Source organism: Callorhinus ursinus, unplaced genomic scaffold, assembly GCF_003265705.2.
Source record: "Callorhinus ursinus isolate GAN/ISIS: 27379988/994484 unplaced genomic scaffold, GSC_fseal_2.0 scaffold48, whole genome shotgun sequence".
Lineage (NCBI taxonomy): Eukaryota > Metazoa > Chordata > Mammalia > Carnivora > Otariidae > Callorhinus > Callorhinus ursinus.
In genome coordinates, this window is record NW_027397110.1 from 6,232,557 (window position 1) to 6,254,634 (window position 22,078).

The 22,078-nt window shown below is 46.3% G+C and overlaps 1 protein-coding gene and 1 pseudogene across 1 annotated transcript in view; both read left to right on the forward strand.

Moving 5' to 3' along the window:
• The window catches only part of NFAM1 (NFAT activating protein with ITAM motif 1), a 103,251-nt gene that overhangs the window by 25,063 nt on the left and 56,110 nt on the right, over positions 1-22,078 (forward strand). The window lies entirely within an intron of this gene.
• On the forward strand, positions 13,960-14,466 carry LOC112831292 (small nuclear ribonucleoprotein G pseudogene; annotated as a pseudogene).

The window sequence follows — 22,078 nt, forward strand, 5'->3', positions numbered from 1 at the left end:
CTGAAAGACGCCCAGCCTCACAGAGCCTGCATGGCCAGGTGGGGGGCACATAATGAACACACGAGGAAAACAAACAGTATGGTAGCCGGTGAGATGTGCTGGGGTAGGGGATGTGTGCCACAGAAATGGCATGGTCACAATGCGTCCCTGAAGGTGACGTGTGGACCGAGACCCCAAGCAGGGGAGGGAAGGCAGCAGCTATCTGGGGAAAGAGCAGGCCAGGCCAAGGAGAGAAAACACCAAGTGTGGAGGCCGGCACGGCCATCTAATTCATCATCCAAACCGGGGCCTCTGAGAGGGAAAGTGGCACCATTCATAATCGTGCCGGCCCAGTGACCACACACGTGGACACAGGTCACCTCGCAGCGGCAGGGTCCCTGGGCAGGGAGGCTCGGGCAGGCTGGACCACAGGGAATGAAGGAGAGAGGAGGATTAGGTCTGAGAGGCTGGGGCCAGGTCTGGCAGGACCTTGCAGGTCACCGCGAGAACGTGAGCTGTCACTCTGGGGGAGCTGGGGGACCACCCAGGAGACCATGGGGGACTTTTGAGCAGAATAATATGATTGCACTTATGCTATAAAAGGATTTTCTCAGGGCACCTAGATGACTCAGTATGTGTTTGCCTTCGGCTCAGGTCATGGTCCCGAGGTCCTGGGATCAAGCCCCGCGTCAGGCTCCTTGCTTCAAGACTGCAAGTTGCTGGGACGCCTGGGGGGCTCAGTCGGCTAAGCGTCTGCCTTGGCTCAGGTCATGATCCCAGGGTCCTGGGATCGAGTCCCACATCGGGCTCCTTGCTGAGCAAGGGGGCCTGCTTCTCCTTCTGCCTGCCTCTGTCTCTCTCTCTGATAAATAAAATCTAAAAAAAAAAAAATAAAAAAATAAAAAAAACCCCTGCAAGTTGCTGATTTGCTCACGTGCTTATCATCTGCCTCTCTAGCTGGAAGGTCTGCAGGGCAGGGACCTTGTCTGTCTTGCACGGCCCTAGCCCGTGGTGCCTGGCACAGAGTGGGCATCTGAGTGAAGGAATAGATGGAAAGCAACTGGTCTCTTTGTTGTCGATGTGCCAGTAAGAAATCTGAAACTAAATGCATTAAACAACTGGTTTGCCCAAAGTCATTATTGACTCAGGGGCAAAGCAGTCCCCCGATGCCACCTCTGCAGCACCCGGCCAGGGGCCTTTCTGCCTCACCTCCTTGACCCGTGTCCTTGCCTTTGTTTGAAATTCAGTGCCATAGTGAAGTAATGGCCTTGGGAGCGCCCAGGTTCGGAGGCAGAGGCACCGAGGATGGAGAGTTGCTCTCAGAGAAAAGCTCTAAGAGCTCCTGATGGGCGAAAGGGCACCAGCCTCAGGAACATCACCTCGGCTCCCACCGTGGACATGGGCAGGAGACTGAGGATGGGTCTTCCAAAGTTATCTCCTGCACCCCCACTGCCGGGGGGGGGGGCAGTCTGGCCAAGTTGTTTGTCCCAATCACTTAGGAGGAAAGCATGAGTTTTTCTGAATTATATTAAGCCGCTTTTCCTCTCTTCTTAATTCTGTCCTCTGACAGGATTCATTCAGGAATGCTGCCTGGTGAGACGCCGTGTGGAGTCCAGGCAGGGAGGGTGGGAGGTAAGGAGCCGCCCGCGGTGTTGGGAGGAGATGCCACCATTTTCTCTCCCAGTCCAGTTCCAGTACGATCTCCGTGCTGTTGCCAAACACAAGCTTGGTTCTTTGTGGGAGGCAGCTATGCTTTAGTAATGCGTATTTCTGGCAAATTTGCTCCATGATGTTGTTTGAGATCTGACAGTGTTAAGCAGATAACTGCTACTCATTGATAAGGTCCCCTTTTAAACCTTCTGAGTGGATGGATTTACACTTCAGAGAGAAAGGGATGGACTTATTTGACCAATTCTTACATAATTATCCTGAGGAGCTGAGTATAAAAATGGACAATGCTCGAGCATATATAAAAATAGAACTTGACTCACAGGCTGCAGCAACCTGCCCAGGACACCAACCCTCTGACCTACGATAAACAACCCGGGAAGCCAGGCTACCGTAAATCAGACTTGCAAGAAGCCAGATTCCTAGCTCTGGTGACAATCCATGAAGCTAAACAACTTCCATAACAATTGACCCAAAATGACCAGATCTAGATTAATAACTGACAGCTTCCCTAATTTTTGTCCCCCCTTCCAATTTAGGACCAACTAGAGAAAACCAAGTCGGTACTCCCTTTTTTTTTTTTTTTAAAGATTTTATTTATTTATTTGAGAGAGAGAGAATGAGAGAGAGAGAAAGCACATGAGATGGGGGGAGGGTCAGAGGGAGAAGCAGACTCCCCGCCGAGCAGGGAGCCCGATGCGGGACTCGATCCAGGGACTCCAGGATCATGACCTGAGCTGAAGGCAGTCGCTTAACCAACTGAGCCACCCAGGTTTCCCCCAAGTAGGTACTCCTAACCAGTCACATAGGACACCCCCTTGTAGTCAGCCACCTGCAGCTTCCCTGGGCTAAAGGCTCCAATCAGGGCACCCCCAAATCCTTCCCTTCCTCCACTATAAACCTTCCCCACTCTGCCTGCCTTTGAATCTTCGCCAAAACACAAGTGACACTGGCCCACTCCTTTGCTGTGGCAAGTTCGGAAGGAACGGCCTTTACTTTTCTCCTTTGGTGGGTCTTGCTTCCGCAGTTAACAGAAGAATAATGAGGTTTAAAATGTACGTGCCTGCGTGCATGAAATATGTATGTGTGAATGCATGCACACACAGGTGGCACTGAGTTAGATATTACTTTAAAAATCAGTTTTATTTTGTAGATGCCCAAATTTCAACTCCAGGATTCTTTGGCAAAGATCTCAGGAAAAGGGCGCCTGAGCAAAAGGCCGGCACTTTTCCAGAAACAACTGTACTCCAAAAGGTCAGGATTGTAACTTTGCAGCGTGATCTTCCAAGCGTGGCCTCTGCTTTGTTTGCAAATGTGTGGCCCGGAAGGAGGGGTGGCGCCGGCTTTGAGCGGCTTTGAGTGGTGAACCAAGGGCTGACCGCATCCCCCACCACAGGCTTCAGGCTGGAGGCCATAGGTCTTTATCTGTTCCTAGAAAGGCCCGTGGCAGTGACAAACCACATGTGGTCAGAAACCCCAAAGGCTCCTGGTGCCACACAGGAGAAATGCAGAGGGGGGCTTGGGGTCAAATGGGGAAGGAGAAGGCTCCAAGAAGTGGTAGTTGCTGGGAGGGAGGGGGGAGCTAGTCAACCTTGAAAATGGAATTGGGCCCCCGTGACTGGAAGAAATAAAGGTAGCCTTCCAGTAAATCAGCTGCGGCCAAGTACATAAGATTTTTATTAAAAATTTAAAATCTCACCGTGGCCTCTAAGCCAACCAGATTTAGTGTTATGACTTCCTTCGAGTGGCCTTGTTAGCCTAGAGTCGGGGTCCGGCAGTGGTAGGCGCCAGAGATGGGGCTGCTCCCTGGGCTTGGAATCCTAAAGTCCTGGGACCCAGGTTAGAGATCTGATCCCGGCTTTCGAAAAGTCTGTGCCCCCAGCCATCTGACGCCACCCGCTCTAGTCCCACTCTGTGTTCCTCTGTCCCAGACGCCCTCCCTGCCCTTCTCCATCCCAGGGGGGCTGGCCAACCTCACTGAAGCTCTCCAAGCTGAGCGCCCTGTCATCGTCGTGTTAGTGACTCAGCGTTTCCCTTTGGCTAGGCAAGTTTTTTCAGGTAGGTGAAGCTCCAACTTCAGCCCCCGCCCTCAGGTTTCCAGCATGCCATTTCAGGCATCTGTCACCTCCTGTGTTTTATCATTAGAATTGCCATTTTTGTGGCCGGGGTTCAAATCCTAACTAACCTCTCACCACCCTTACTCATCCACGCCTTCCACGTGCAGAATGGCAGAGCTAAACCCATACTTCGTTGGGGTGATGAGAGGATTAAATGAGTCAGTGCATAGTGGGGTGCCCGGCACCCAGTAGGCCCAGCAGGTGTCTTCGCTATTAATATAGTGATCTATTTGTGCTGAGGAGGATGAAGGCGCCCACTGGTGGAATACTCTCTTGGACTTCAAGGGCTGCAGACGGCTCCTAAGGCAGCCCTCCCAGGAAAAAGAGAAGGAAGATGGCAGAAATCATGCAGTAGCTGAGAAAATTGTGCTTGAGAATAAGTGAGATGCCCCTGGTCAGCCTGAAGTATTTGGTGGACCTTGGAAATGTCATGAGCAGGGCCAGAGTCTGGCCTCAGTGTTTCTGAAATTGGGGCCTCCCCTTTGACGGTGGCCTAGGAAGCAGGGCGATGCCTTTTGGGTTCTGGCCATCAGGGAGGCCTGCTAGTGATACACTGACCCCGCTGAAGGCCCAGTGGCCCCCCTTCCTGGCAGATCCTCCCTGATGCCAGGGCCGGCTGCATGATTTGCGGGGCCCAGTGTGCAATGGAAACGCGGGCCTGTTCAGAAAGTAGGAAAAAGTGCCATTAAAGACACTCACATACAAAGAAAGGGGTTTCTTCCAGAGCCTGACATAATGCTTTTGGTACACCTCGAGCGTGAAGACACTCAGAGGGCAAGTGTGGACCCTCAGAGCTGCCAGGATCCCCCTCTTGCCATAGTGGGGACCATAGTGCCCTGGCTGGGGGCTGGAAGTCAATCTCTCCTTCCCGTGGGGCTGCCACCCCAGCTCACAGTGGATCGGGAACCCCAAGGGAATGCAACTTGGTGCCTGGATAAGGGGTTGGGCAGAGGTGCCTGCCCATCGAGTCAAGTGCACCATGGCTCAGGCAGGCCAGGGCAAAGAGAGTTGCCACCGTGTCCCCCCTGAGGCCTCTGCTGGGAACAGAGGCCAATAGCCTTGCCTACGCCCCTGCCCCCCATCAGCATGACTGGGCTGAGGGCAGAGCAGGCTGGGGTGGGGAGGGGGAGGCCAGGCGGCAGGTGGCTGACAACCATCTAGTCCAGAGAGGACATAGGAGGTGGGGACTGCCTATGAACCAGGACCCCAAGCCCCCACACTTCCATTTTCCCATCAGACTTCACTTATAAGACACAATTCAGGGCGCCTGGGTGGCTCAGTTGGTTAAGCGACTGCCTTCGGCTCAGGTCATGAACCTGGAGTCCCGGGATCGAGTCCTGCATCGGGCTCCCTGCTCGGCGGGGAGTCTGCTTCTCCCTCTGACCCTCTTCCCTCTCGTGCTGTCTCTCACTCTCTCTTTCTCAAATAAATAAATAAAATCTTTAAAAAAAATAAAAAAAAAAAACAATTCAAAGGTAAAATTATTAAGAAGTTCAAGATAGTGGGGCACCTGGGTGGCTCAGCTGGTTGAGTGTCTGCCTTCGGCTCAGGTCATGATCTCAGGGTCCTGGGATCGAGCCCCACGTTAGGAAGTCTCCTTCTGCCTCTCCCTCTGCTGCTCCCCCTGCTTGTGCTCCTTCGCTCTCTCTCTCAAATAAATAAATAAAATATATTTTCTAAAAATTTAAAACTTAAAAAAGAGAAAGAATTTCAAGATAGTGACCACAGAGCATGAAATTCTAAATACAGGCTCTTCTGAGCTGGCTTGGCTGTCCTGGCTATATGCCCATGAAGCTGGCCCCTGACACCCAGCCTTGTCTTGCTCCTTAGCCCCCTGTGCACCCGTCTGTCATGGGATAAATATCTTCATGCTGTGAGCAGAGGTACACAGAAATGTAACTGAAAATGGTCTATAACTGATTCTGTCTTGCTCCCAAGTCCCCACTCTCACTAAGGTCAGAAAAAGAAAAAAAATTAAAACACCATGAACTTGGGGTGCCTGGGTGGCTCAGTCATTAGGCGTCTGCCTTCGGCTCAGGTCATGGTCCCAGGGTCCTGGGATCGGGCCCCGCATCGGGCTCCCTGCTCCGCGGGAAGCCTGCTTCTCCCTCTCCCACTCCCCCTGCTTGGGTTCCCTCTCTTGCTGTGTCTCTCTCTGTCAAATAAATAAATAAAATCTTTAAAAAAATAAAAAAAATAAAACACCGTGAACTTGCTAATAAAAGATAACTGTCTTTTCAGGCTTCAAAAACTCCCGCGTTAACGCAAATGCATCAAGATAGTAGTTCAAGTACATTCAGGGTCAGGTTCCCTGTCAGGGCTGCTTTTCCTGCTTCTTCCCCAGATGGGGCCCAGGCTCTTGGCTCCTGCCTCTAAGATGTGGGGCTGAGGTAGTTCCTGGCAGCCTGTCCTGGGGCCCACTGAGCAGGCTGTCCTGCCTGTTTCTCGGGTTCCCACCGGTGTCCTTTGAAACCACAGCGTAGCAGTCCCCAGTTCTGGTCCCACACTCACACTGGGCCTTCCCACTGCTGTTCTGACGAGGAGGAGGGAACCAGGGCCGTCCTGTCAGATCTCCTGTCTCTTCCTACCTCGTGGGAACTTCCCCAAATCATATATATTCCCTGGCCTTGTACCCTGCCCATGTCCAAGTCCACTAGACTCAGTTCTATCATTTCTTAAAGGGAAGCCTTTAGAATTTTAGAGAGTGCCTTTCTTCTCTGAAACAAGCTCAGTTGCAAGACTATTGTCTCATGCACACAAAGGTGGTCTTAATACTCAAAAGACAAAAAAGGTCATTTTTTTTCACCTGTTACATTCCTTCTATGGAAATCATAATCCTCCCTGAGGCAAACAGATCCCTCTGGCTGAATAAGAGAAGGAAAAAAGGTCAATATATTAAAAAATATATTTCTCTTTTACCTCTAGCATAGCACTTACCACAAATGTATAGATATTGTTTCCTTATCTGCCTTCACAAATAGAGTATGGTTACTTAAAGGCGGGGGACAAATATCACTCATTTTCTGTGTCAGGTACCTAAATATTGTGCCTGGCACTTTATAGGCTCTTAGAAATGGATGGATGGATGGATGGATGGATGGGTGGACGGATGGATGGGTGGTTGGATGGACAGATGGATGGCTGGGTGGATGGATGTATGGATGGATGGGTGGATGGATGGATGGATGGCTGGGTGGGTGGATGGATGGATGTATGGATGGATGGATGGATGGATGGATGGGTGGGTGGATGGATGGATGGCTGGGTGGATGGATGTATGGATGGATGGGTGGATGGATGGATGTATGGATGGATGGATAGATGGATGGGTACATGGGTGGGGGCATGGGTGGGGGCATGGGTGGATAGATAAAACATCTTCAAAAAATATGCCTAGCAAATATCTACTTATATCTCATTGGCCAAAACTGTGTCACACGCCACCCTGAGATGTGGGGATGTCTGGGAATATAGTATTGCAGATGTGGTCATTTTAAATGGGGCATATTATTATCCTGAATAAAATTTTGTTTCTCTTGGTAAAGAAGAAGGACAGAGTGGATAATGGGCATGCTACTGGCGGGAACGGTCAGAGGACTTGCATTTTAGCCAAACCCCAAAGGAGACATAAGAGGAGAAGGGTGTTTTAAGCTGAGGAAACAGGCTGACCAAAGGTACGGAGGCCAGACGGAACCGAGCAGGTGCAGAGAATGACTTGCAATAAGTCCTCTGTAAGCGTTAGCCCATCGCTGCTACTACGCACAAAGAACTTGTGTTTTAGCCTAAACTGTAAATAAATACTGCATTAGAGAATGAGGTGTGAAAGACCGACTATACATGTGAGCTATCCGCTGGCTGCGTTAGGTTCTTTTTGTTTGTTCCTGACATGCCCCATGCCTTGTCCTTTATGCCCTTTATGTCCTCAGCCACTCTTGCCAGAGATCTGCCTGGTTTACCTCTTTCTCCAAGATCCAGCTGTTTCCTCTCATTGTTTCCTTTAACTTCCGTTTCTTATGATCTGATCTCCTCCCTTCTGCTTTTGTTTTTGTTGTTTTGTTCTTTTCTCTTTATTCCAGAACTAGATGCATAGCTCATTCGTTTTGAACATTTCTTCTTCTCTAGTGTGCGTGTCAGGCTATCAGTCTCCCTCTGCATGCTCTTTTAGTGATGTCCATCTCCTTTCAGCCCATAGTGATCTAAGTGTCCTTCAGTTCTAAGTATTTTCTGATTTCCCCTACAACATTTTGGACCCTTATACTGGATGATTCATGAATTTAAATTTCAAAACAGGGGCGCCTGGGTGGCTCAGTCGGTTAAGCGTCCGACTCTTGATCTCAGCTCAGGTCTTGATCTCAGGGCTGTGAATTCAGGCCCCACATTGGGCTTACAATTAAACAAACAAACAAATTCCAAAACCTATGACTTTAAAAAAAACATTTTGGGGGCTCCTGGGCGGCTCAGTTGGTTAAGCGACTGCCTTCAGCTCAGGTCATGATCCCAGGGTCCTGGGATCGAGCCCCGCATCGGGCTCCGGGCTCGGCCAGAAGCCTGCTTCTCCCTCTCCCACTCCCCCTGCTTGTGTTCCCTCTCACACTGTCTCTCTCTCTCTCTCTCTGTCAATTAAATAAATAAATAAAATCTTTAAAAAAATAATAAAATAAAAAAACCATTTTTTTCTTAAAAAGTTTTTATTTATATACTTGACAGAGAAAGCTCAAGCAGGAGGAGTGGTAGGCAGAGGGAGAGGGAGAAGCAGACTCCCTGCGGAGCAGGGAGCCCGATGCAGGACTCGATCCCAGGTCCCTGAGATCACAACCCGAGCCCAAGACAGACGCTTAACCGACTGAACCACCCAGGCACCCCCAAAAACCAGTTTTATGATTTATTTCTAATCTTATTTTATCATGGCCAACTCTCAGTTCTTTGTATGGGTTGGCAATGACTTTGGGACCTACTGCATGTGTGATTTTTATAAAAGTCCCATGTGTGCTTTGCAAGGTCTGTTCTCTAATTCCTGGATATGGGCGTTGATTATTGTCCATTAATCTTTCGGAGAATCTCTCTCTTTTTGCCTGCCTCATCTGTCAGTCGCTGAGGGCTGTATCTGATGTATATTATGATACTCCGCTGTGACGGTACGTGTGGCAGCCGTGGACGGGTGCTGCTCAGGTTCCCCATTAGAGGAACCGGCTGCAGGGAGTATAGTCAGCCTCGAGCTTCCAACCAGGACACCTTCAGACCTGCTGTGGCCCTTACACCCAAACCGCATTCCCACCTCCTCCCTCCCTGGGCTTCTCCCAGCCAGTGGCTAGTCACCACGGAGTACGAGAGCCGAGCAGGACCATTTCTGCCCCAGTCTTTGCTTGGGGGTAACCCACCTGCCTGGCCAAAGCTCCTTCTCAGTCACACTACAATGTGAGGCTTCCACCTCCTCTCTCTGGTGTCAGACCTGCACGCGTGGGCTGAGGCTCTCCAGCCTGCTCCTGCACCTTCTCCCTGTGGTCCTCCCCAGACGTTTCCCCCAATAAATCTCTTGTGCATCTCACTCCATCTGGGCATGTGTCTTGGATGATCTAAGCCAGCACAATGGATTTGTCAACTTCTCCATGTAAGTCTGACCATCCTTGACACGTGGCTGGGTGCGTAAGACTTCAGACTTCTTATGTCCTCTCGATGTTCCTTATTATCGTATGCAACAATCCCGTTTATTCCCAACAGTACATTTTATTAGAGGAGACTGTACCCCTAAACAGTATGTAGTTTTTTAATATTTGTAAGCTTTACATAAAAGTTATCATTCTGAAGTATCCCTTTGCAATTTACATGTTTGAGATATATTCACATAGATACATTAGCTGCAGTTTATTTTTACTGCTCTATAGTAGTCGGTTATATGAATAAAATGCAATTGATGGATCTTCTCTGCCACTGAAGGACATTTAGTTCATCCCCATCTTTTCTCCATTACACATAGTGCTGCTGTGAATATTCGTACACGTGGCCCAGCGCTCCTGCCTACGTTCCTTAGGATACTTGCCTAGAACTAAAACGGGGGGGGTCCTAGCATGTCACTAGATGGTACCAAATTGCTCTCTAATGGGACGGTCTATCCTCTGTGTCTTCCAATCTCTCTTGAAGTTTTTCATATATTTATCTCTCTACTTTGCACTCTGGATATTTTTTCATATTGCTAGTTCATCAGTTCTCTCTTCATCCGTGTACTATGTGCCATCAGACCTGTCCTGACGTTTGCATCTCATGTCTATTGTGCATTTCTAGAAGTTCTATCTGGAGATCTGTATTTTGTTTGTTTGTTTTTATCTTCCTTATGAACATTTTCCAATGTATATAAAATTAAAGACAATAGAATAAAAAGCCCTGATATACTTATTATTCTTCACCCTCAACAAGTATCAACCCACAGCTATTCCTTTTGTACACATCCTGCTTCCCAAATCTCAGACACTGCGTCATTCCATCTGTAAGTGTTGCATAGATCTGTTCGTTCTTGCTTTCATTATGTATTGTTATCTCCTTAAGCATCTGACTCTTTCATTTTGGCCTTCAATCATTAGAAACACTTTGCATGCATACTCTTCTTTGTGGGCTGTTCTGTTCTCTCAGTCTTAGGGCTCTAACCCTCCTGTTTGTGGCACCTGCTCGCATGTTCAAGATGACCTCTTTCTTCATACATCCTGGGATTTGATGTTGTGAGCTCATCTTTGGAGGAGCTTGTTTCTTCTGTGGGAATTGGAGACTACTGCCTGAGTTGTAAGAGTGCCTCTCTAAAGCCATTTTGCATCTGCTTTACCAGGTGGTCTAGGATTATCACCAGCTTGGGATCAATTTTTTTCTCTTGACATATGCATCCCAGACCATGCATGCAATATAAATTTGGACCTCCACCCCACTCAAAGCACAGACAGGCAGTTTGCAGTTTTCAGAGGATCCTTTCCGAAGACCCCACTGCTCTTGCCCGTGCTGTGGTAGACAAGCTTCCTTGTGCCTGGTGATGGGGTTTTCCTAGCCCACCCTTTCACTGAACGATGAGCCCTTAGAGGATCTCTAAGAAGCCTGGCTTCCCAGGGTCACAGTTTCAGCTCTCTATGTCCTGTCCACTGGTGATCTTACTTTCGATCTCTACATCCATCTCAACGTGGAGGCCAAAGCCGAAGGCCCTGGGTTGCTGGCTCTGATACCCTTCCACCCCTCTCTGCCATCCCTCCCAGATTCAACTGTGGGGTCAAATCACATCCCACACACTTGCAATCTGTTTGTGTGGTTATAGTTTATCATGCATGTCTGTTTTTGTAGGGAGAGTTTTTTCACATGATCCTAGCCAAGATTTCCTCAGAACTGAGTCCCCTTTATTGTGAAAGCTGGTTTCATTTGCTTTTTTGTTTTACTTGCAATTAAAAAAATAATAACTAGGGTGCCTGGGTGGCTCAGTCGGTTGAGTGTCTTGATCTTGGGGTTGTGGAATCGAGCCCCGCTTCAGCCGCCATGCTCAGTGCAGCGTCTGCTTGAGATTCTCCATCTCCCTCTGTCCCTCCCCGCCCTGCCCCCCAGTCACACACACTCTCTCTCTCTCTCAAATAAATCAATCTTTAAAAGAAAAGAGATACAATTATCATAGCATGATGCTCAGATCAGACCCACTGCCCCCAAAGCCACAGCACAGAGGCCTGCATTCTCCCTGGTCCTGCCTTACGAAGGACTTTGGGTTTGAATGGGCCAGCTGTGCTACCCGGAGGCACCTGGTCACCGCCCTGGTTCATGATGACTGCACTTTGGTCACCCTACAGGGCCTTTGAGGACAGAGCCCCTGCCCTTTCATTGGTACAGACGAGCTGTGGGGTTTGCTGCATGAACCATACGGATAGTGCTCCATGCCGTTCCCATGTAGCAGAAACTTCAGAATTCTGGATTTTGCTGCGATATGGCCTCTTGGTCCATTTTTCTTTGTAAATAGGCAACATTTATCTCTAATACTGATTTGTATCACTGCCACTAAATAGCCAGCCAGCAAAAATAGCCTGAGTGCTCATAACCCAGTTAAGGAATAAGAATCTAGGAGATGGACCGAATCCCACCCCCCCACCCCTACCGCCCCGGCTGCCACAAATCTCGGACCCTTGCGCATAGTTGCTGCTGTGCTCATCACTTATGTTCTAGGCTCCACGAAGGGGGCCAGGCTGGCCCCTTTGAACCGCTCTCTGCACTGCTGCCAAGCTCATGGGAGGGATACTTTGGCCGGGCCAGGCCCCTGTCCAAAACCCTGCTCAGAGGGTTTCCTTTTGGGGCTGATGGAAATGGTGTAAAATTAGATTATAGTGATGGGTGCCCAAATCTGTAAATATACTAAAAACCATTGAATTGTACATTGTAAGCTGATGAACTTTTTTTTTTTAAGACTTTATTTATTTATTTGAGAGAGAGAGAGAGAGAGAGAGAGAGGGAGAAGCAGGCCCCCTGCTGAGTAGGGAGCCCAATGCAGGGCTCAGTGTGGGGCTTGATCTCAGGACCCTGAGGTTATGACCTGAACTGAAGGCAGATACTTAACCAACTGAGCCACCCAGGCGCCCCTAGCTGGTGAACTTAATGGTATAGAAGTTAAACCTCAATAAGGCTATTTATTTTTTAAGTGCCTGAAATTATATGGGGGGAAAAAACCTGCTTGGGTACCCGAGCCCTGTTGCGACCTAGTCCTCCACATGACCTTAACCTTCGGCCAAACCAGGCTCCCTATCGCTCCTCTTGTGTGTCTTGCTCTTCCATGCACCCGTGACTTTGCATAGACTGTCCCCTCCCCGTGGGACACCCCTCCCGCTGAACCCGAGTTAGTCTGTATGGTGGGCCTGCGGCTTGGCTTTCTCCAGGGTGGCTCTCTGACCCGCTGTGAGTCTCTGGTACCCGGGCTTACTTCTGCCACGGCTCTGGTCACATCAAACCGATAGCTCCAGTGTATCAGTTCGTCTCCTGGGTCTCCCTAGTCAGTCTGCCTCTCTAGGACCCGTCTTGGTGCCTGGCACCTCAAACGTGCTCAGCTGAGGCTTCGCCTAGACCCAGCAGGCTTCACAGATCTGCCTATGTAATCCGAGGCCTACCCAGCACATAGAAGCTGTAGCCCATGATGGGCAGAGCTCCTGGGGAATTACAGAGTGCGTGGGTAAAACTCCCTCTGTGCACTCCCGTTCAGCTCCGTCTAAACCTCTGGTTTAGCAGTTTCAAAAGAACCCCCTTCCTTGTCTTTCTGGAATGCTCCTCTACTTGGGGTTGGGGACTAGGGAATGGCGAATACTAACTGAATGAGAGAAGGGAAAGGCCAATTAACGTTCAGCCAAGAGAGAAAACGATTTCTCCTATCAGCAGTAAAAACTGACAGCTCTATCAGAAGATGAACAAGGGGAGCCCCAGAGCATGGCGAGGCAGTTGGGGCAGGGGGAGCCGGCTGCAGGCCTCAGCCCCCTCACCACCCCCCACCTCCCCGCCCCGTGGTAGAGATGGCTGAGGGCACAGACCGCTGCTGGGAGTCAGGGAACGGTTCAGGCATCCAGGGGAGTCCCCTTGGGAGGTGAACCCCGCTCTTGCTCCTTGCCCCTCCTCTCTGATCCAGCCCCCAGGCAAAAAGACTAGCACTGCTCAGGTTTTATACCGGAACTCAGAGCTCTAGCTCTCCTACAGGCTTCTCCCGGTGCACTCGTTTCCTCTGACCTTATCATCAAAGGAAGCCACGTGATGTCTATTTATGGCAGCGGTATGGTCTGGGGAGAGGAGGCTCACAGTACGTGAATTCCGAGGGCTGATGAAATTGCTCTGGCCCTCTGGATCTCTCCATGCCATGAATGAATAAACGGGCATGGGGGCAGGGCGGCGAAATCAAACTCCAGTGTTCTCGGACAGACCAGTTCCTTCCTGAGCGCTACACAGGTAATTTGTCCTATAAATCAGAGCTCATAAACCAGAGAGGAGTTAATAGAGCTCAAATTCAGTAGCTTTCATGTGAGAGGAAGCGCAGAGAGAAAAGATGGGGGAAAGCACCCCCGTTTGGCCTGGGAGGAAAGACATTGCTCTTTTAAAAATATAACCACTTCAGCTTTCTATTTTAAATATAATACCTTTGGCAAAAAAAGAGGAGGCCAATGAGACAGATACAGAAAGTGATACAAAAGCAATCTAAGATGAGGAGCTCGCGCAGTAGACACCATGAGCAAAGCTCACCCTCCCGAGCTGAAAAAATTTATGGACAAGAAATTGTCATTGAAATTAAATGGTGGCAGACATGTCCAAGGAATATTGCGGGGGTTCGATCCGTTTATGAATCTTGTGATAGATGAACGTGTGGAGATGGCAACTAGTGGGCAACAGAACAATACTGGAATGGTGGTAATACGAGGAAATAGTGTCATCATGTTAGAAGCCTTGGAGCGAGTATAAATAATGGGTGTGTTCATCAGAAGAAATCAACTGCTTCCACATGTCCCCTCCGTAGTACCTGTTTTACTACAATATAAAAATCAGGTCGTGTGCATTTTCATATTGAACTTTTTTGTTAAATAAACTTTTATAATAGTCAAAAAAAAAAAAGCAATCTAAGATGAGAGCAGGTTGTTTTAATCGCAAGCAGGACAGAAAGGCAGTTTGGGGTTGTGTTTTGTATACGGTTCCGGACCCGGTCCTCTCTGATATACAAAAATGAAGCGTAAAGACCAGAGAACGAGGCTCAGTGCCGAGGAGTGCCAGCTCCTTCCCAGGGCGTCTGTGTGTCCATCATGGGCAGGTAGGAAACAGAAACAATCTGGTGAGACAGTTCAGGGATTCTCCTTTCTCCAGATGTTTGTCTTCAGCAGACATCAGTGGGGAGAAAGCAGAGGTCCAGGTAGGCATTGTCAGAGATGAGAGCTCGGGAGGTGTGCTTCTCCACATCACTCCCCAGTGCTTTTGAACTGGGAGTTCTGATCAGGCCTCATGTCCAAAATGTTCTTCTTCTTCTTCTCTCTCTCTCTCTTTTTTTTTTTTTTATAATGTTCTCAGTATAGTAGGTATAACAAGGCAATAAACTTAAGGCCTTTAATACCCAAGAATGGCTTCTGTATATAATCAGTAAGCTCAAGTATGTTCATGGATGCTGTGTCCTTAACGTATGATTAGCAGGCATCTTTCAAGGTACACTGGCCGATTTTTGAGGTTAATGGCAAAGACATACTAGCTGCTGTTAACATGTACATTTCAAACTCTTTTAACGGCTTAATTCAAGAGGCATGTGTCTCACCCATTTAACAGAACAGTGAGTGTTCGTGGTTGGTGGGAGGCTTTTCTCCAAGACACAGTAATTCAGGGACCTATATTCTTTCCATCTTTTGGCTCCACCCCCGAAGGCTTCGTCATCATTGCTTGCCTCCGTCAGCGGAAAGGGAGAGGGTGGACAAAGAATATTTATTTCTTCACTGCATTGGTTTGGAAGAAACATGCAGTGCTTCTCATACTCCATTGGCAAGAACTGTTCACCTTGCCTCACCAAGGGCAAGCACAACTTGGAAACATGGCTGGACAGCCACTTTCTGGCAACAGCTCTGTGCTGTTGAGGGTTGGAGCGTGACTTTTGGTAGATAGCTGTCTTTGTCTCCTCCAGACATATCTTGGTACCACTTTAGTACATAGTACTGAAAATGAAAATATACAGCAATTTGTGGGATGCAGGTAAAGTAGAGCTGGGAGGGAAATATATAGCACAAAGTGCTTACCTTTGAAAAGAGGAGAGTCTCAAATCAATAACCTAAATTCCTACTGCAAAGAACTAGATTAAAAAAAAAGAATAAAAGAAATCCAAAGCAAGCAGTAGGAAGGAATGATAAAGAGTAGAAATCAATGAAATTGAAAATGGGAAAATAAGAGAGAAAATCAATGAAACAAAAATCGGTTCTTTGAAAAAAAAAGTAAAATTTTATAAACCTCCAGAATGACCAACAATGTGAAAAGAGAGAAAACACAAATCACCAATATCAGGAATGAAACAAGGAGTATCGGGGCGCCTGGGTGGTTCAGTTGGCTAACCGTCTGTTTTTGGCCCAGGTCACGATCCCAGGGTCCTGGGATTGAGCGTGTCTGCCTCTCCCTCTGCCCCAACCCCCGCTCGTGCTCTCTCACTCACTTTCTCTCTCAAAAAAGAAAGAAAGAAAGAAAAAGAAACCAGGACTATCACTATAGATCCTACAGCCATTAAAACTTGATGATAAAAGAATACTATGAACAACTTTACACTCCTAACTTGATCATTTAAATGGAATGAACCAACTCCTTAAAATCACAGGCCACCAAAACTCAACGAAGTTGAGATACATGATCTGAAAAGTCCCATAACTATTATGGAAATCGAATTCATAATTTTAGGTCTCCCATAAAAAAATGTCTACAGAGTTGCCTGGCTGGCTCAGTTGGAAGAACATGTGACTCTTGATCTGAGGTCATGAGTTTGAGCCCCCATGTTGGGTGTAAAGATTACTAAAAAAAATAATAAACTTAAAAAAATATCTATGGGGGCACTTGGGTGGCTCAGTCGATTAAGTGTCTGCTTTTGGCTCAGGTCATGGTCCTGGGGACTTTGGATCGAGCCCCACTTTGGGCTCCCTGCTCAGCGTGGAGTCTGCTTCTCCCTCTGCCCCTCCCCCTGTTCATGCTGTCTTTCTCAAATAAATAAATAAAATCTTCTTTAAAAAAATCTATGTCCAGGGTGGGTTCAAAGAGAATTATACCAAACATTTAATGAAAAATTGACACCGGTATTACACAATTTCTTCCTGAAAATAGGAGAGGAAAGAATACTTCTCAACTTATAAGGCCAGTATTACCCTGATATCAAAATCAGAAAAAGCATGAAAAAAACTACAGACCAATATTTCTCTTGAACTTACAGAGATCCTCAACAAAATGCTAACAAGTCAAATTCAGCAATACATAAAAAAGAATTACACACCACAACCAAGTGGGTCACAGTCTACGTGTGCGAGGCTGTGTCGATATTCAAAAATCAATGAATGTAACTCACCAGATCACAGGCTAAAGAAGAAAAAGCATATGATCATATCAATTAATACAGAAAAAGCATTTGACAAAATCTAACACCCTTTCATGATTTAAAATAACCCAAAAACTCTCAGCAAACTGGGAATGAGGGATAATTTGATAAAGAGCATCCACAAAAATTCAGTAGCTAATACTCCCACAAATTTTGATCTGTCATGTTTTCCTTTTCAGTCAATTCAGAATACTTTCAAAATTCCCTTTCACTTCTTTTTTGACCCTTGGGTTATCTAGAAGTGTGCTATTTAATTTTCAGACAACTTTCTGTTGTCAATTTCTAATTTAATTCATTGTGGTTAGGGAGAATGCTCTGTATGACTTGAATCCTTTTGTACTGAAACTTGTTTAATGGCCCAGAATATTGTCTATCTTGGTAAACATTCTGTGTGAATTTGAGAGGATGTACGTTTTGGTGTTGTTGGGTAAAGTTTTTATAAATGTCAATTAGGTTGTGTTCGTTGATAATGTCAAATCTTTTTTATCAGTTATTGAAAGAAGGATATTGAAATCTTCCACTATAATTGTCAACTTGTGTATTTCTCTTTGCAGATCTATCAGGTTTTGCTTTAAGCATTTTGAAGCTGTTATTATGTGCATAACCATTTAGAATTGTTATGTTCTCTTGATGAATTGGCCCCTTTATCATTATTATATACCCTTTTTATCACTGGTAATATCTTTTGCTCTAAGATCTACTTGGTCTGATATTAATATAGTCACTCTAGCTTTTTGTTTTGATTAGTGATAGCACAGTATATCTTTTTCCATTCTTTTACTTTTAATCTATTTGTGTCTTTATATTTGAAGCGTGTGTGTGTTTTTGGAGTGCGTGTGCATATGCAAGTGGGGTCGGGGGGCACAGGGAGAAGGAGAGAGAGAAGATCTTAAGCAGGCTCCACACCCAACCCAGAGCCCGATCCAGGGCTCAATCTCACAACCCTGAGATCATGACCTGAGCTAAAATCAAGAGTCAGATGCTTAACCGACTGAGCCACCCAGGCACCTCTGAAGTGTGTTTCTTATAGACAGCATACAGCTGAATCTTGCTTTTTTATTCAGTCTGACAATCTCTACCTTTAAATTTGGATATTTAAACCATTTATATTTAATATGGCCATTGTTATGGTTACATTTATTTTTTTTAAAAAAATTTAAAGAATTTTTATTTATTTATTTGAGATAGAGAGTGAGAGAGACAGAGAGCATGAGTAGGGGGCAGAGGGAGAGGGAGAAGCAGGCTCCCTGCTGAGCAAGGAACCTGACATGGGGCTCAATCCCAGGACCCTGGGATCATGACCTGAGCTGAAGGCAGACACTTAAACCACTGAGCCACCCAGGCACCCCTATGGTTAGGTGTTTTGTTTTTTTTTTTAAGATTTTATTTATTCATTTGAGAGAGAGAGAGAGAGCATGAGGGGGGGAGGGTCAGAGGGAAAAGCAGATTCCCTGCTGAGCAGGGAGCCCGATGTGGGACTCGATCCCAGGACTCCAGGATCATGACCTGAGCCAAAGGCAGTCCGCCTAACCAACTGAGCCACCCAGGCGCCCCCTATGGTTAGGTTTAAATCTTAACATTTTGCTATTAATTTTCTATTTGTCTTACTGGTTTTTGTTTCCCTTTTTCTCTTTTCTGTCTTCTTTTGGCCTAATTGAATATTTTAATGATTCTATTAGATCTCATTTGTTGGCTTATTATAACTTTCATTATTGTAATGGTTGCTTTAGGGTTTATAATATAACTTCAATTAATCAGTCTACCTTGGGGCACCTGGGTGGCTCAGTCAGAGGAGTGTGCGACTCTTGGTCTCAGGGTTGTGAGTCCGAGCTCCATGATTGGTGTAGAGATTACTAAAAAAAATAAATAAACAAGAAAGAAATCACAGTCTACCTTTAAGTGAGAATATACTGCTTGGTGGAAAGTGTAAGAACCTTACAATAGTTCCTTCATTTCTCCCCTCCTATCTATTAAAAAAAAAAACTTGAGTCTCAGCATTACTGACAATTCCAGCCCGGGAGGACTAAAGCTATTCTAGCTTTTCCCCTTCCCATATTTGTATCTCCTTTTTCCAACAGACAGAAACTGGGCTTCCATTATTTCAATTCCTCTCTTTGACATTTACCTCCAGACCTTGTGGGCTGCCATTCACCTGAGTGTGGGACTTGACACCCCCCCTCAACCCCATTAGGGTCTACCTGCTCCCGACAGCCTAACTTGTTCACATCTGCCTAGTGGCTTTTTTATGGACAAAAAAAGGAAAAAAAAAAAACAAACAAAGAATATTTTCTTTTTTTTTAAGATTTTATTTATTTGAGAGTGAGAGTGAGAGAGAGAGAGAGCGCACATGAGAGGGGGGAGGGGCAGAGGGAGAAGCAGACTCCCCGCTGAGCGGGGAGACCCATGCGGGACTCGATCCCGAGACTCCAGGATCATGACCTGAGCCGAAGGCAGACACAACCAACTGAGCCACCCAGGTGCCCCGAAAATGGTGTTTAGAGACCACAGTCTGAGAGTCAAGTGCTTTGCTACTGGTTGGTTATTAGTTTTTAAGTGTCTTTAGTGGATAGAGCTGGGAAATACTTTTCATTTTAAAGAGAAAATGTGGGGCTCCTGGCCGGCTCAGTCAGCAGAGCATGCAACTCTTGATCTTGGGGTTGTGAGTTTGAGCCCCATGTTGTATGTAGACATTAGTTAAAAAAGTATTTTTGGGAGGTAGGTGGAGGGATGGGGTAATTGGCCATTAAAGAAGGCACTTGATGTAATGAGCCCTGGGTGTTATGTGCAACTGATGAATCACTAAATTCTACCTCTGAAACTGATAATAATACACTATATGTTGATTAATTAAATTTTTAAAAAGAAATATTTTTTGAAATAAATAGAAAATGCACAATGAGTTTATGTTCATATTTCCAGCTTAAATTTAGGATTATAGGATTTTTACTTATCTTCTTTGATTTCTGTTTCTTTTTTCTCTTAGGCTGAAAATCTTGGTTCCTAAGAACATTAACATATTACTTATTTGTTTTATCCATATGCATAATTATATGTAATATATATTATACAGTATGTGTTATAGACATAATATAGCATATATTTATATTATGTATTTTGGAAAAATACCAGTATTATCGCTGACAATATAACTACTGAAAACAACTTAAGATTTATTTGCTCTTTTTATTTGTTTATTATATTTTAGATTTTATTTATTTGTCAGAGAGAGGGTGTGCACAAGCAGGGGGAGTGGCAGGCAGAGGGAGAAGCAGGCTCCCGGCTGAGCAGGGAGCCCAATGCGGGACTCAATCCCAGGACCCTGGGATCATGACCCGAGCTGAAGGCAGACGCTTAACCGGCTGAACCACCCAGTCGTCCGTGCTCTTTTTATTTTTAATTTTTTATTTATTTAATTTATTTTTAAGTTCATTTAGTTTTAGTAATCTCTACATCCAATGTGGGGCTTGAACTCACAACCCCCAGATCAAGAGTCACACGCTTTTCCAACTGAGCCAGCCAGGCACCCCATTTATTTGCTCATTTAAAAAAAATATTTAGGGTATCTCATTCTGGGATGTATGGTAAAATTACTTACTCTTGAAATAGTTCCCATCTGGGTGGTTGAACCACCAACTTTATATACAGTTACATCTATTTGTTTCATTTTGCTTCTGTTTTTTAGGGGATTATTTTCATTTCAATTTAATTTTGGTTTATAATTGAATAAAGTGTTTACCTGGGCCCAGAGCCAAAACTACAAAACATGGTGTCTTTAGAGAAGTCTGGCTCTACCTGTGTTCCCTCTCTCCCCCTCTGTGATCTTGGCTTTCAGGTTTTCCTTTCTTTTAATATAAACAAATACCTTTATATACTTGGACCACTTCTCCTTCTTAAACAGTAGCATACGATATACATTTTTCTCCTCTAGACTCAATGCACCTGTTTTATGGCTTTATAAAGTGGCAAAGGACATGGGTTCATTGTTAAATGGCCATGTCAAGAGCCTGGTGACTAGGTTTATATTCTATGTATTTTAAATTCCCCTTGTGTACACAGAATGGTCATTACTGGTCATTTATTGAATGTATGCCCTGAGCCAGGCATTGTACAGGGCATTTTATTTATTTATTTATTTATTTATTTTAAGATTTTTATTTTTTATTTATGTATTTTTTTTTCAGTAGGCTCCACACCCAGTGTGAAGCCCGACATGGGGCTTGAACTCACAACCCTGAGATCAAGAGTCGGATGCTTAACTGCCTGACCCACCCAGGTGCCCCAAGATTTTTCTTTAAGTAATCTCTACAGCCAACATGGGGCTCAGACTCACAACCCTGAAATCAAAAGTCGCACACTCTTCCAACTGAGCCAGCCAGGTGCCCCATGCTGAGCATTTTCTATGCTGTATCAGTTACCTCTTGCTGTGTAAAAATAAAAACCCCAAATCTTAGCTTAAAGCAACAGACATTTATTATCTCCTGGTTTCTGTGGGTCCGTAGCCTGGGCACAGTTTAGGTGGGTCTTCTGGCTCCGGGTGTCCCATGAGGCTGCCATCAAAATGTCGCCAAGGCCGTGCTCACCTCTAGGCTTGGCTGGGGAAGGACCCATGGCCGAGCTCACTCATGTGGTTGTTGGCAGGATTCAGTTCCCGGCAGGCAGGTGGCTGGAGGCTGTCCTCAGTTTCTTGCTTCTTCCTCTCCTTAGAGCAGCTCACAATATAGAATCAGAGTAAGCAAGTGAGTGGGGGAGGGGGAGGGAGGGGAGGAGGGGAGGGAGAGAGGGTGAGCACTGTCACTGTCTTTTAGAGCCTGACCTCAGCAGTAACACCCCATCAGTTCTGCCGTGTTCGGTTGGTCAGAAGTAGGCAGTAAATCCGGCCCCTACACGAGGGAAGGGATTACATGAGGCTGTGTGGGGGAAGCGGAGGGTTTGCTGAGAGCCTTTGAGAAGGTGCCTCCTATCTGTGCTTTAGCTCTTTAACAACCACAACAGCGTCATGAGGGAAATATTACTGTCCCCACTTTACAGATGAGAAAAATGAGGCATGGACAGTGTAGGCAATTTACGCAGCATCCTAGAGCCAGGAGGTGGCAGAGCTGGGTCTGACCCACAGCCTGGCTCCAGGGGAGTATCAGCAAGGATCATGCAGATGCTCTCAGGACTGATTCTGTGGTGTGAACCAGCCACTTGAATAAAAGCATCTTGGAACTTCGACCCAGATCACATATCTCAAAATACC